Genomic DNA, 16,270 nt, shown 5'->3' on the forward strand with positions numbered 1-16,270 from the left:
CATTATTTTTCTGGAGATCTGCCTCACACATCCTTCATTCTGTACCAATCTGTCCTGGTTGTTGTCTGGTCTTGATGCAAAGCTGTCATAGTGGAACTTTTCCTTATAATTCTCTTGTATTGTATCCCTTCTTTCCTGGATTCCTTTTTTCGTTTACTGATTTTTTTCCTCGGTTTTGCTAAAGTACTTCCTCTAGTAGTTTTCTAAGAAAGGGTGTGTGAGATACGTATTTTGAATCATTCCACACATGAAAAAATGTGTTTTTCTAACTTAGCACCAAATTAATAGCTGGGGCAAGGTATAGAATTCTAGACTGGAAAAAATTTTCCTTCAGAATTTTGAAGGCATTGCTTCACTGTGTTCTAGCATCCTGGTTGCTGTTGGACAGTTAGAAGCCATTATACATAACCTAATTTTTTCTTTGAAAGATTTAAGATCTTCTTTTTATCCTCAGTATTTTGAAATTTCATGATGCTATGTCTACTTGGTTCTTTTTTTCATTCATTACTGGGTACTTGGTAGGCCCTTTCAACATAGAGACTAGTGTCCTTTAGTTCTAGAAGATATTCCACTACTGTTTTTCAAATTCTCTCTCCTCTTTGTTTTCTCTGTCCTCTCGTTTGGGGTGTCTATTGGATATTGGACTTTTTGAATTGATCTAATTTGTATGTTTTATTTTCTATTGATTTAAGTTCTTTCTTGGTCTCCAGTTGTTTCTTTGAAGCATCATTATTATTTTATCACCACGATATCCTGTTATCTCTCTGAGTTTTCTTGATTTTGTTTTTGTTTTCAGTTTCCATTTGTTCTAACCATAATCTCTTTGTCTTCCTGGATTCCCTCCGCCCCGCCTTTTTTTTTCTGTTTGCTTGGGCTCTGTCTTTCATATAGGTAGATTTTCTCTTATTTATGGTGATCCTTGGCTGTCTGCTTATTATTTAAGAATGTTAGAAGGATGGGGTATGTAGGGGTAGTCACCTGGCTGCACATAGTTGAGGTGAGACCTGGGGTTCTGTCTGGTCTGTATACAAACGTTCAGCTTGATTCTCATCTCTGTAACTTACCCCCACCTGCCGTAGTATCTGATACCTTCAAGGTGCTGGATCTCTCAGAAGTTGTGTGGGGTTAGTTGGCCAGATTTTTATTGGTATTCCTCTCTGCAGGCCATTGAGCTGTAATTTCTTCCATAATGCTCAGTCATTTATCCCTCTTCCTCCTGCTTTTAATGTTTCCACTATTATGTTAAAATTTATTTTGCTATAGTCTCTTCTGTTAATTTGTTATTTAAGACTATTTTTAATGCTTTATTGTCATTTTAGTGAGGTTTTTGGAGGGAAAGATGATATACATGTGATTAATCTACCATTTTTCACTAGAAGTCTATTAGCATTGGAGGTATATATTTCCAGATTTTTCCCTCATTTTTCTTTTACACTTTTAAATATTGTATCAGTTAACTGTCATCACAAAAATGTTATTTGACAAACCACTCCAAAACTCAGTGGCTTAAAACAACAATACACATTTACTTAGCTCATGTGTCTGTAAGTCAGATAGGTGTCAGCTGATCTAGGTTGAATGTGGCTAGGCAGTTTGTTGGTTTCATCGGGGCTCATTCATGCATCAACAGCTGACTGTAGTTGGCTCATCTAGGCTGGGCTCTTTGCCACATGTCTGTCATCCTCATGGACCAGGGGACTAATTTAGGCATATTCTTCTCATAGTGAAGACAGAGACACAACTGCGAGCAAGCCCAATCAGGCTTGAGCTTTTGAAGTTTCTGGTTGTATCACATGTGCTTACATCGCATTGATCAAAACATAACATATGGCTGATCTCAGGTGTGGGTATTTCCATCCTGTCCACAATGGGGGGACACTGCAAAGTTATATGGCAAAGAACCTGGACATAGGGAGGGGTTAAGAACTGGGGCCAAAAATACAGTCTACCCCATGTCAGTAAACATTTAGTCTGTCATTTTTCATGGCTGCTTACTGTTCTGTTGTGTTGATGAATAAATAGAAATTCTTTAACCAACTTCTACTGTTAAATATCTAGTTAATTTCCCAGTTTTCAGCTGTTTAAATAATACTATAGTTAATTTTCTTTCTTTTTTTAATTTTTAATTTTTAAATATTTTTGGCCTCATCATGCGGCTTCTGGGATCTTAGTTCCCCAACCAGGGATTGAACCTGGGCCACAGCAGTGAAAGTGCTGAGTCTTAACCACTGGACTGCCAGGGAATTCCCATACAGTTAATTTTCTAATGTAATTTCTAACAGTAATTGTCACACGCATGTTCAATTATTTTCTTACTCTAAAGTCCTAGAAATAGAATTATTGTGTCACTGCATGTATACCTTCTTTAGGATTTCTGAAATTTATCACTAAATTGCCTTCAAGAGTTTTACCAACTTATACTCCCATAAGAAGTGTATGAGAGCTCTTATTTCCCTACATTATTGCTGAATAATCTGCACACTTAGGAAATAAAGACTCAAAAGTTGTACACAGGACCTTTTACTTAGAGTTTACTTACCTTTTCTAGGGTGGCACTTGGGAATGACTTAGGTCTTCATAAGACATTGCTTCTCTTGGAGTGGTTGTAGTTAGTCTTTCTGTAGGTCATTTAGTTTAACTTATTATCAAGTTACTTGAAATGACTCTTTGCTGTCTGTGAACATCCCCTGCCTCAGTTCCTGTTTCCAGAGTGTCCAGCTCAGGTAGACTCATTTATGAAGGTGCCTGGTGTCCATTAAAGTAAGGACTGTATGAGGCAGCCTGGCAGAAGGGATTGAGCACTGGCCTTTGGAAAAGTCACCTTTAAAATAGCTGAGCACAGAAGTAGAAAGACTAAAGACATGCCCTCTGAGGTGTGTATGATAGAAGTCTCACACAAAAATGTAAAGTATGCCATTTTAAGAACATCGTTCAAAAGACCCGTTAAGTCAATGGAATGATTTTGTTTGGGGGAAAAAATGTAAATAAGTTATATGTCACTCCTTTGCAGCCACATTGTTTTGGTTCCACAGAAAAACATTTTTTTATTATGTCACTCTAGATTTCTGTCAAATGAATTTTATGAACATTTTTGTAATATTGTATGCACAATTTTGTTTTAATTTTATTACTTGTTTCATATGAATCATGAATGACATTAGTCACATTTGTTAATTTCTTTACATCAAAACTTAAGTTTTTTAAATTTTAGGAGTAGTTCAAGTACTTGGTAAAAATAAAAGAAATTCAAACATATGAAATGAGAAGTAAAAGTCTTTTATCATCCCACTCCACCCCACCTCCACTTCCATTCCTCAAGTATATTTGTCATGGGGTCCCAGGCCTTCCCTTTTGCTGGACACTTAAATTATTTTCCATTGTTGGCAGCTGTAAGTAGAGACCGTCGCAAGTAACATTTCTAATCTGTTAAAACATTTGAAGAATTCTATTTTAGTTAGGTCTCTGAACTATTCTCTTTGAATATATTAGTAATCCCTATTAGCAGTATATACAAAGTTCAGTTATAAAATCTGCAGGTCATATTTCTGTATTTCACATTTGTACCACATAATTAGATATTTAATAAAATTTGTGAAGGAATAATTCACTCTTTATTTAAAGAAGAAAACGGTTGGGAGAATTCGCAAAAGAAGGGATCTAAATGACTAAAAACTATGAAAAAATATTCAACTCCTTAGATAACTAATAAAGAAAAGCAAATTGAAATAACAAAGAAGTGGTTTTTTATTCCCTTTCAAATTGGCAAAGATTTTAGAAGATAATTCTCAGTTCTGGCAAAGTGCTATCAAACTGGCATTTTCCCACATGGCAAGTTGACTTATAAATTAGTACAGCCCTCTTGGGAAGCAGTTTGGCAGTAGTTCAAGTGTTTGTTCTTTTGATTTATGAATTTTAATTTTGATAACCTATCCTAAAGTAGTGCAGAATTACAGACCAAGCTTTATGATGCTAAGTCATTAATTGCAGGATTATTTATAATGATTAGAAAAATTGGAAAATACTTCAAAGTAGAGAGAGGAATGGCTAAGTAAAACATGGTTTGCCCATGTAATTAAAGAAAATACAGTTTACCCATGCACATGGTATTTGAAAATAATTGTAAATTATGTGAGGATACATTTATTTTTTAAAAGCTCAATACAAAATTGTGTATTTTAATAAAGTATAATCTCAACTATGTTAAAACTACAATACAAATAGAAATAGATTCCAAAAGAGTAATACTTGTTTCTGCAGAGTAAGTTCGTGAGTAATTTTTATTTCCTCCTCATATCTGTTTTTTCCCAAAGTTTCTTCAATGAGCACATAATTTAAAATAAATTAAATTGATTGATAAGAAGACAGGGACATTGGAAGTAAACTAGGTACCTCTCTCCCCAGACTTCCGTGGAGCAGGTGCCCCCACAGGAGGGAGTGGCCTCATTTGCTTTGTCCCCTTGACTCCTTCTACTTGCCCTCCTTTGACTTCCTTTGTGGCAGCCTAGGGTTGCCTGGGACACGCTGAGAGCCACAGGCCAGGACAAAGCCTGGGCCATTGTATTGTGATGTCCTTGTTGGAGTGTTGGCCAGGAAACTCAAGTCTGTAGGCAGGGTTGATGTTTGTTTAGTGGAGCAGCTTGGGTTTTACTTCAAAGGTTGGGGCTTTGGTGAAGGAGCGAATTACAATACTCCATCCCTCTGAAGCCATCTTCATTAGGCTTTCAAAAGGAAAACAAACAGGTGTTAATAGGTACTCCTGCTTATTCACTGTTGGTGTTTGTCCACAATGAGATGCTCCAGACTAGAAATTCTTGAGGTTTGCCGCCCAAGGACCCTTCCGACTCTCCTTATTCCACCAAAAGAGGCCTGGGTGACAGGACTTGCTTCCCAAGGAAAAAGAAGAATCAGTACTATCAGAGGTGGTTCAGAGTAAGAGCTCAGGCTTCTGTGATGTCAGACAGATGTCAATGAAAAAATGTTACCTGCAAAATCAGTAAACAAATGTGTCACAGCCCTCAAGCCATCACATTACAGCTGCCCCTATGATGAGCCCCGAGGGAACTCAGGATAGAAACAGGATGCTCCCCATCTAGAGGTCAGCCACTGCAGCCACCCCCGAAGGTGCACACTGAGGAGACTCAGGATGAGAAAACACAGGCCCAGATAGCTGAAGTGCATATCAAAGGAATGATTTCAGAGAGCCCAGATGCTTGCATCTTCCCATACATAGAAAAGCGCTAAATTCCTTAACGTGAGATACCTGGTTTTCTCTAATTAACAGTAATCTTTTGATGTTCTGACTACATGGTCTTTGTTGCAAAAACTACTATACATCTTGGCGCCTCTCTTACCTCTTTGGAAGCAGTCTCTCAGAGCTATCTGAGATGCTGTGTCCCGGGCTTAAGTCCTCAGTTTTGTCCGCCAAATAAAACATAACTCTCAACTTTTAGGTTGTGCATTTTTTTTTCAGTCGATACAGATCTGGTAGCGAATCCTAGTTCTAGCACTTCCTGGCATTATCACTTTAAGCAAGTCACTTAACTGTTTAGGGCCTCAGTTTCCTTGTCTATAACATGGGGACTGAAACAGTCCCTACTGCATAGAGTAAATGTAAAGAATGAATGAGATGAGGAGGAAAAAAAATGAATGAGATGGTGCATGTGAAACACTTAGCATAGTGTGGGAGCATGAACTAGATGCTCAGTAAATGGTGGTGCTGATTGTTACTCTTGATAATATTTAAAGATATTAACAGATCCCTCAGGACTTCCTCTTGGGAGAACACCAGAATCACAACTAACTGCTGAACAATCACTGGCAGGAAGACACTGGAACTCACCAAAAAAGATACCACATGTCCAATGACAAAGGAGAAGCCACAATGAGATGGTAGGAGGGGTACATTCACAATAAAATCAAATCCCATTACCACTGGGTGGGTGACTCACAAACTGGAGAACAATTATAGCACAGAAGTCCACCCACTGGAGTGAAGGTTCTGAGCCCCACGTCAGGCTTCCCAACCTGGGGGTCTGGCAATGGGAGGAGGAATTCCCAGAGAATCAGACTTTGAAGGCTAGCAGGATTTGATTGCAGGACTTCGACAGGACTGGGGGAAATAGAGACTCCACTCTTGGAGGGCACACAAAAGAGTGTGCACATCAGGACCCAGGAGGAAGGAGCAGCGACCCCACTGGAAACTGAACCAGACCTACCTGCTAGTGTTGGAGGGTCTCCTGCAGAGGCAGGGGGTGGCCGTGGCTCACCATGGGGACAGGGACACTGGCAGCCGAAGCTCAGGGAAGTAATCCTTGGTGTGAGCCCTCCCAGAGTCCACCATTAGTCCCACCAAAGACCCTGTAGGCACCAGTGCTGGGTCGCCTCAGGCCAAACAACAAACATGGAGGGAACTCAGCCCCACCCATCAGCAGACAGGCAGATTAAAGTTTTACTGAGCTTTGCCCACCAGAGCAACACCCAGCTCTACCCACCACCAGTCCCTCCCATCAGGAAGCTTGCACAAGCCTCTTAGCTAGCCTCATCCACCAGAGGGCAGACAGCAGAAGCAAGAAGAATTACAATCCTGCGGCCTGTGGAACGAGAACCACATTCACAGAAAGATAGACAAAGGGAAAAGGCCAAGGACTATGTACCAGATGAAGGAAGAAGATAAAATCCCAGAAAAACAACTAATGAAGTGGAGATAGGCAACCTTCCAGAAAAAGAATTCAGAATAATGATAGTGGAGATGATCCAGGACCTTAGGAAAAGAATGCAGGTAAAGATTGAGAAGATGCAAGAAATCTTTAAAAAAGACCTAGAAGAATTAAAGAACAAACAGAGATGAACAATACAATAACTGAAATGAAAAATACACTAGAAGGAATCAATAGCAGAACAACTGAGGCAGAAGAACAGATAAGTGACCTGTAAGACAAAATGGTGGAAATCACTGCTGTGGAACAGAATAAAGAAAAAAGATTGAAAAGAAATGAAGACAGCCTAAGAGACCTCTGGGACAACATTAAATGCAACAACATTCGCATTATAGGGGTTCCAGAAGGAGAAGAGAGAGAGAAAGGACCCAAGAGAATATCTGACGAGACTATAGTTGAAAACTTCCCTAACATGGGAAAGGAAATACCCACCCAAGTCCAGGAAGTGCAGACAGTCCCAGGCAGGATAAACCCAAGGAGAAACACGCTGAGACACATAGTAATCAAGTTGAGAAAAATTAAAGACAAAGAAACATTATTAAAAGCAACAAGGGAAAAAGGACAAATAACATACAATGGAACTCCCATAAGGTTAACAGCTGATTTCTCAGCAGAAATTCTACAAGCCAGAAGGGAGTGGCACAATATATTTAAAGTGATGAAAGGGAAGAACCTACAACCAAGAATACTTTGCCCAGCAAGGATCTCATTCAGATTTGGTGGAGAAATCAAAAGCTTTACAGACAAGCAAAAGCTAAGTAAATTCACCACCAAACCAACTCTACAACAAATGCTAAAGGAACTTCTCTAAGTGGGAAACAAAAGAGAAGAAAGGGCTCTACAGAGGGCTTCCCTGGTGGCGCAGTGGTTGAGAGTCCACCTGCCGATGCAGGGGACACGGGTTCGTGCCCCGGTCTGGGAAGATCCCACATGCCGCAGAGCGGCTGGACCCGTGAGCCATGGCCGCTAAGCCTGCACATCCGCAACAGGAGAGGCCATAACAGTGAGAGCCCCACGTACTGCAAAAAAAAAAAAAAAAAAAAAAAAAAGGGCCTACAGAAACAAACCCAAAACAATTAAGAAAATGGTAACAGGAACATACATATCAATAATTACCTTAAATGTGAATGGATTAAATGTTCCAACCAGAAGACACAGCCTGGCTGAATGGATACAAAAACAAGACCTGTATATATGCTGTCTACAAGAGACCCACTTCAGACCTAGGGACACATACAGACTGAAAGTGAGGGAATGGAAAAAGATATTCCATGCAAATGGAAATCAAAAGAAAGCTGGAGTGGCAATACTCTTATCAGATAGAATAGACTTTAAAGAATGTTACAAGAGACAAGGAAGGACACTACATAATGATCAAGGGATCAATCCAAGAAGAAGGGCTTACCTGGTGATGCAGTGGTTAGGAATATGCCTGCCAGTGCAGGGGACACGGGTTCGGACCCTGGTCCGGGAAGATCCCACATGCCACGGAGCAGTGAAGCCCATGATCCACAACTACTAAGCCTGCACTCTATTGCCTGCGAGCCACAACTACTGAAGCTTGTGCACCTAGAGCCCATGCTCCACAACAAGAGAAGCCACTGCAATGAGAAGCCCGCGCACTGCAAGGAAGAGTAACCCCTGCTCGCTGAAACTAGAGAAAGCCTGCACGCTGCAATGAAGACCCAACACAGCCAAAAATAAATAATAAATTTATTAAAAATATACAAGAAGAAGATATAACAATTATAAATATATATGCACCCAACACAGGAGCACCTCAATACATAAGGCAAATGCTAACAGCTATAAAAGAGGAAATCAACAGTAACACAATAGTTACTGTCGTAACTATCGTAATAGTGGGGGACTTTAGCACTTCACTTACACCAATGGACAGATCGTTCAGACAGAAAATTAATAAGGAAACACAAGCTTTTTTTTTTTTTTTCCCTTTTGTCTCTTTTCTATATTGTGAGACGAAGGAAGGTCTCACGTTCACCAGGGGCTTAGATTTGAATTTTTTGATCTGATAAAGTGTAATTGGTTGGTGTGGAAAGAGACAGGTAGCAACTTGGGATGATTTGGGTATTACTATCAGAATGTTTTACTTTATTTGACCATAGGCCATAGACGCTAGCATTTAGAGAAAAAAAATTGAGTTCATGGCTCACGACAGAAGGGAAGCAAAGGTAAGTAAATTAAATAAATGCTTAATAAAAAACATACCTGTAGAAGAGCACCACATTAATTAGGGTGAGCCTTTGTGAATTTAAAATGAGTAATTTTCCTACTTCCAAGTATAGCGTGAACAACAGCGAAACTCAGTTCACTACCTGTTCTAGGTTTGGATTTTGAATTCCTGTCAAGGTAGCGCTGATCAATTAACTGAGCCTACCCTTCATATCAACTCCATAAATGATTACATCATTAGAAAAAAAAAGTTCTGTGGTCATCTTAGGACCCGAATGCAACGCATTTTATGCATGAAGTGGAGCTCTCAAGTGTCAGGTAATCCTGAGTCACAGATCACCCACCATTCTGTGAAACCCCTTCCCCATTTGGTCATCATCATCGAGGTTTCAACGGAGCCAAAAAGAACAACTTCCCAATTCTAGACAATGGGTCTTGATAATGGAAGTGATGCCCTAGAGAAAATAAAAGGAAAAGACTTCTGCTCCCCAGCCTACCTTCTCCCCAGTCCCCTCTTCCCGCCCCAGTTCTCCTTCTAAGTCTCCAAAACCCAACGTGTTAACCCCACCTCCACCCTCTCCGCAGGCCCGCTGCGGGGCAGCTCCTTTTCTGTAAGGTTGTTAGAGCCGTTTTAGCATCGAGTCAGGAAGGAACTAGGAGAAGGACCTCCGAAAGCAGGGGAGCTGTGAGGGGCGGGAGGACTTGGGGACCTCCTTGCATACACCTCCCACAGGGTCCAGACCTTCCACGCCCGGGTCCCTGAAGCCCAAAGCACACGCACAAAGGCCAAGTGTCCCGGCTTCGCTGGGCCGTGGGGTGAGGGGCGTGGGGAGAAGCAGGGCGGCCTCTCGTCGCTCCCGCTGCGGGCCCCCGTCCAGGGCCGGGCAGAGGTGGGGTGGGCGAGGAGGGGGAGCTCATGTCACGTGCGCGCGCGCTGGGACCGCAATAAATGCCCGGGAGCTCGAGGAAGCGGCGGAAGCGCTCGGCGCCTGGCTCTGCGCGGGGCGGCTGCACCGAGCCGGGGAGCGAGGTCGTCTCCAGCCTTCGCCACCCAGCCCGGCCCCGGAAACACAAGCTTTAAATGACACAATAGACCAGATAGATTTAACTGATATTTATAGGACATTCCACCCGAAAACATCAGATTACACTTTCTTCTCAAGTGCACATGGAACATTCTCCAGGATACATCACATCTTGGGTCACAAATCAAGCCTCAGTAAATTTAAGGAAATTGAAATCATATCAAGCATATTTTCCAACCACAACGCTATGGTTTATTAGAAATAAATTACAGGGAAAAAAACATAAAAAACACAAACATATGGAGGCTAAACAACACAGTACTAAATAACCAAGAGATCACTGAAGAAATCAAAGCGGAAATAAAAAAAATACCTAGAGACAAGTGACAACGAAAACAGAACAATCGAAAACCTATGGGATGCAGCAAAAGCAGTTCTAAGAGGGAAGTTTATAGCAATACAATCCTACCTCAAGAAACAAGAAAAATCTCAAATAAACAATCTAACATTACACCTAAGGGAACTAGAGAAAGAGGAACAAACAAAACCCAAAGTTAGCGGGAGGAAAGAAATCATAAAGATCAGAGCAGAAATAAATTATATAGAAACAAAGAAAACAATAGCAAAGATCAATAAAACTAAAAGCTGGTTCTTTGAGAAGAGAAACAAAATTGATAAACCATTAGCTAGACTCATCAAGAAAAAGAGGGAGAGGGCTCAAGTCAATAAAATTAGAAATGAAAAAGGAGAAGTTACAACAGACACCTCAGAAATACAAAGGCATCCTAAGAGACGACTACAAGCAACTCTATGCCAATAAAATGGACAACATGGAAGAAATGGACAAATTCTTATAACCTTCCAAGGAAGAATCAGAAAGAAATAGAAAATATGAACAGACCAATCACAAGTAATGAGATTGAAACTATGATTAAAAATCTTCCAACAAACAAAAGCCCAGGACCAGATGGCTTCACAGGTGAATTCTATCAAACATTTAGAGAAGAGCTAACACCCATCCTTCTCAAAGTCTTCCCAAAAATCACAGAGGAAGGAACACTCCCAAACTCATATTATGAGGCCACCATCACCCTGATACCAAAACCAGACAAAGATACTACAAAAAAAGAAAATTACAGACCAATATCACTGATGAATATAGATGCAAAATCTTCAACAAAATACTAGCAAACAGAATCCAACAACACTTTAAAAGGATCATACACCATGATCAAGTGGGATTTATCCCAAGGATGCAAGGATTCTTCAATATATGCAAATCAATCAATGTGATACACCATATTAACAAACCGAAGAATAAAAACCATATGATCATCTCAATAGATGCAGAAAAAGCTTTTGACAAAATTCAGCATCCATTTATGATAAAAACTCTGCAGAGGGCTTCCCTGGTGGCACAGTGGTCGAGAGTCTGCGTGCCGATGCAGGGGACGCGGGTTTGTGCCCCGGTCCGGGAAGATCCCACATGCCACGGAGCAGCTGGGCCCGTGAGCCATGGCCGCTGAGCCTGCACGTCCGGCGCCTGTGCTCCACAGCGGGAGAGGCCACAACAGTGAGAGGTCCACGTACCACAAAAAAAAAAAAAAAAAAAAGAACTCTGCAGAAAGTGGGCATAGAGGGAACCTACCTCAGCATAATAAAGGCCATATACGACAAACCCACTGCAAACATCATTCTCAATGATGAAAAACTGAAAGCATTTCCTCTAAGATCAGGAACAAGACAAGGATGTCCACTCTCGCCACTCTTATTCAACATAGTTTTGGAAGTCCTAGCCATGGCAATCAGAGAAGAAAAAGAAATAAGAGGAATACAAATTGGAAAAGAAGAATTAAAACTGTCACTGTTTCAGATGACATGATACTATACGTAGACAATCCTAAAGATGCCACTAGAAAACTACTAGAGCTAATCAATGAATTTCGTAAAGTCACAGGATACAAAATTAATGCACAGAAATCTCTTGCATTCTATACACTAACAATGAAAGATCAAAAAGAGAAATTAAGGTAACAATCCCATTAACCGTTGCAACAAAAAGAATAAAATACCTAGGAATAAACCTACCTAAGGAGGTAAAAAACCTGTACTCAGAAAACTATAAGACACTGAGGAAAGAAATCAAAGATGACACAATAAGGTCTCATTGAATGCGGCAGCAGCTTTCCAGATTGCTGTTTTCTCCTCCAGTGGACCCGGGCCTGCGCTCCAGCATGTCTAAGGGGCCTGCAGTTGGCATTGATCTTGCACCACCTATTCTTGTGTGGGTATCTTCCAGCACGGAAAGGGGGAAATAATTACCAGTGATCAGGGGAACCGAACTACCCCAAGCTATGTCGCCTTTACTGATACCGAATGATTGATTGATTGGTGATGCTGCAAAGAACCAAGATGCAAGAATCCCACCAACACGGGTTTTGATGCCGAACGCCTCATTGGATGAAGATTTGATGATCTGTTGTCCAGTCTGATATGAAGCATTGGCCCTTTATAGGGTGAACGATGCAGGCAGGCCTAAGGTTCAAGTAGAATACAAGGGAGAGACAAAAAGTTTCTATCCAGAGGAGGTGTCATCCATGGTATTGACAAAGATGAAGGAAATAGCAGAAGCCCTACCTTGGGAAGACTGTTACCAATGCTGTTGTCACAGTACCTGCTTACTTTAATGATCCTCAGCATCAGGCCACCAAAGATGCTGGAACTATCGCTGGGCTCCATGTACTGCTGCTGCTGTTGCCTATGACTTAGACAAAAAGATTGGAGTAGAAAGAAATGTGCTGATCTTTGATTTAGGTGGTGGCACTTTTGATGTGTCAGTCCTCACTATTGAGGATGGAATCTTTGAGGTGAAGTCTACAGCTGGAGATACCCACTTAGGTGGAGAAGACTTTGACAACCGGATGGTCAACCATTTTATTGCAGAGTTCAAGTGCAAGCACAAGAAGGGCATCAGTGAGCACAAGAAGGCTGTCCGTCGCCTTCGTGTTGCTTGTGAGCATGCTAAGCACACTCTCTCTTCCAGCACCCAGGCCACTATTGAAATTGATTCCCTCTATGAAGAAATCAACTTCTATACCTCAATTACCTGTGCCCGATTTGAAGAACTGAATGCTGACCTGTTCTGTGGCACACTGGACCCTGTGGAGAAAGCCCTTCGGGATGCCAGGCTAGACAAGTCTCAGATCCATGATATTGTCCTGGTGGGTGGTTCAACCTGCATCCCCAAGAATCAGAAACTTCTACAGGACTTCTTCAGTGGGAAAGAACTGAATAAGAGCATCAACCCTGATGAGGCTGTTGCTTATGGTGCAGCTGTCCAGGCAGCCATTTTATCTGGAAATCTGGAAAACAAATCTGAAAATGTTCAAGACTTGCTGCTGTTGGATGTCACTCCTCTTTCCCTTGGAATTGAAACTGCTGGTGGAGTCATGACTGTCCTCAAGCGCAACACCACCATTCCCACCAAGCAGACGCAGACCTTCACAACTTACTCGGACAACCAGCCCGATATTCATTCAGGTTTATGAAGGTGAGCGTGCCATGACCAAGGATAACAACCTGCTTGGCAAGTTTGAACTCACAGGCATACCTCCTGCCCCCTGTGGTGTTCCTCAGATTGAAGTTACTTTTGATATTGATGCCAATGGCATCCTCAATGTCTCTGCTGTGGATAAGAGCACAGGAAAAGAGAACAAGATTACCATCACTAATGACAAGGGCCGTTTGAGCAAGGAAGACATTGAACGCATGGTTCAGGAAGCAGAGAAGTACAAAGCTGAAGATGAGAAGCAGCGGGATGAGTTGTCTTCGAAGAATACTCTTGAATCCTATGCTTTCAACATGAAAGCTACTGTTGACGATGAGAAACTTCAAGGCAAGATTAATGATGAGGACAAACAGAAGATTCTTGGTAAGTGTAATGAAATAATCAACTGGCTTGATGAGAACCAGACTGCAGAGAAGGAAGAATTTGAACATCAGCAGAAGGAGCTGGAAAAAGTCTGCAACCCCATCATTACCAAGCTGTACCAGAGCTCAGGAGCCATGCCAGGAGGAATGCCAGGAGGAATGCCCGGGGGCTTCCCTGGTGGTGGAGCTCCTCCATCTGCTGGTGCCTCCTCTGGGCCCGCCATTGAAGAGGTTGATTAAGCCAACCTAGCATAGATTTAGCATTGTTCCACAAAACATTGAAGAACCCAATTTTGTAGCAAATTCCATAGCAGTTTTAAAGTTGAGCTGCTGTAATAAACTCGGCATTCTTTTTTTTAAATTATTATTTTTATTTTTTTTGGGGTACGTGGGCCTCTCACTGTTGTGGCCTCTCCCGTTGCGGAGCACAGGCTCCGGACGCGCAGGCTCAGCGGCCATGGCTCACGGGCCCAGCCGCTCCACGGCATGTGGGATCTTTCCGGACCGGGGCACGAACCCATGTCCCTTGCATCGGCAGGCAGACTCTCAACCACTGCGCCACCAGGGAAGCCCAACTTGGCATTCTTGAGAGTTGAACATGGAATATGTGCACAGGGAAAGGAAATAACACTGCACTTTACAAGCACTGTATTGTAAGTGGAAAATGCAATGTCAAATAAAACGGTATTTAAAATTGGCACCATAAAAAAAAAAAGAGGACACAAACAGATTGAGAGATACACCATGTTCTTGGATTGGAACAATCAATATTGTGAAAATGACTGTACTACCCAAAGCAATCTACAGAGTCAATGCAATTCCTATCAAATTACCAGTGGCAGTTTTTACAGAACTAGAACAAAAAATCTTAAAATTTGTATGGAGACACAGCAGACCCTGAATAGCCAAAGCAATCCTGAGGGAAAAAAACAGAGCTGGAGGAATCAGACTCCCTGACTTCAGACTATACTACAAAGCTACAGTAATCAAGACAATATGGTACTGGCACAAAAACAGAAATATAGACCAAATGGAACAGGATAGAAAGCCCAGAGATAAACCCATGCACCTATGGTCAACTAATCTATGACAAAGGAGGCAAGGATATACAATGGAGAAAAGACAGTCTCTTCAATAAGTGATGCTGGGAAAACTGGACAGCTACATGTAAAAGAATGAAATTAGAACACTTCCTAACATCATACACAAAAATAAACTCCAAATGGTTTAAAGACCTAAATGTAAGACCAGAGACTATAAAACTCTTAGAGGAAAACATAGGAAGAACACTCTTTGACTTGACATAAATCACAGCAAGATCTTTTTTGATCCACCTCCTAGAGTAATGGAAATAAAAACAAAAATAAATAAATGGGACCTAATGAAGCTTAAAAGCTTTTGCATAACAAAGGAAACTATAAACAAGATGAAAAGACAACCCTCAGAATGGGAGAAAATATTTGCAAACGAAGCAACGGACAAAGGATCAATCTCCAAAATATATAAACAGCTCATGCAGCTCAATATCAAAAAAACAAGCAACCCAATCAGAAAATGGGCAGAAGACCTAAATAGACATCTCTCCAAGGAAGACATACAGATGGCCAAGAGGCACATGAAAAGCTTCTCAACATCACTAATTATTAGAGAAATGCAAATCAAAGCTACAATGAGGTATCACCTCACACCAGTTAGAATGGGCATCATCAGAAAATCTACAAACAACAAATGCTGGAGAGGGTGTGGAGAAAAGGGAACCCCCTTGAACTCTTGGTGGGAATGTAAATTGATACAGCCACTGTAGAGAACAGTATGGAGGTTCCTTAAAAAACTAAAAACAGAATTATCATATGACCCAGCAATCCTACTACTGGGCATATACCCAGAGAAAACCATAATTCAAAAAGACACATGCACCCCAATGTTCATTGCAGCACTATTTACAATAGGCAAGTCATGGAAGCAACTTAAATGCCCATCAACAGATGAATGGATAAAAAAGATGTGGTACATATATACAGTGGAATATTGCCATAAAAAGGAATAAAATTGGGTCATTTGTAGAGACGTGGATGGACCTACAGACTGTCATTCAGAGTGAAGTAAGTCAGAAAGAGAAAAACAAATATCATATATTAACACATATATGTGGAACCTAGAAAAATGGTACAGATGAACCGGTTTGCAGGGCAGAAATAGAGACACAGATGTAGAGAACAAATGTATGGACAGCAAGGGTGGAAAGCAGGTTGTGGGGAATGGTGGTGGGATGAATTAGGAGATTGGGATTGACGTATATACCCTAGTATGTATAAAATAGATAACTAATAAGAACGTGCTGTATAAAATAAAATAAATAAATAGAAGATCCCTCAGGATTGACAGGGTCTTCCTGAGCTTTCTGGT

General features: G+C 41.2%; 1 protein-coding gene and 1 pseudogene across 4 annotated transcripts in view; both read left to right on the forward strand.

The window, feature by feature from the left end:
* Positions 1-16,270, forward strand: part of PIGU (phosphatidylinositol glycan anchor biosynthesis class U) — a 577,582-nt gene that overhangs the window by 38,569 nt on the left and 522,743 nt on the right. The window lies entirely within an intron of this gene.
* On the forward strand, positions 12,169-14,130 carry LOC308628861 (heat shock cognate 71 kDa protein-like; annotated as a pseudogene). Its single transcript has one exon. The product of its transcript is annotated as a heat shock cognate 71 kDa protein-like (transcript).

The sequence above is a fragment of the Mesoplodon bidens genome (assembly GCF_964165515.1).
Source record: "Mesoplodon bidens genome assembly, chromosome: 15".
NCBI lineage: Eukaryota > Metazoa > Chordata > Mammalia > Artiodactyla > Ziphiidae > Mesoplodon > Mesoplodon bidens.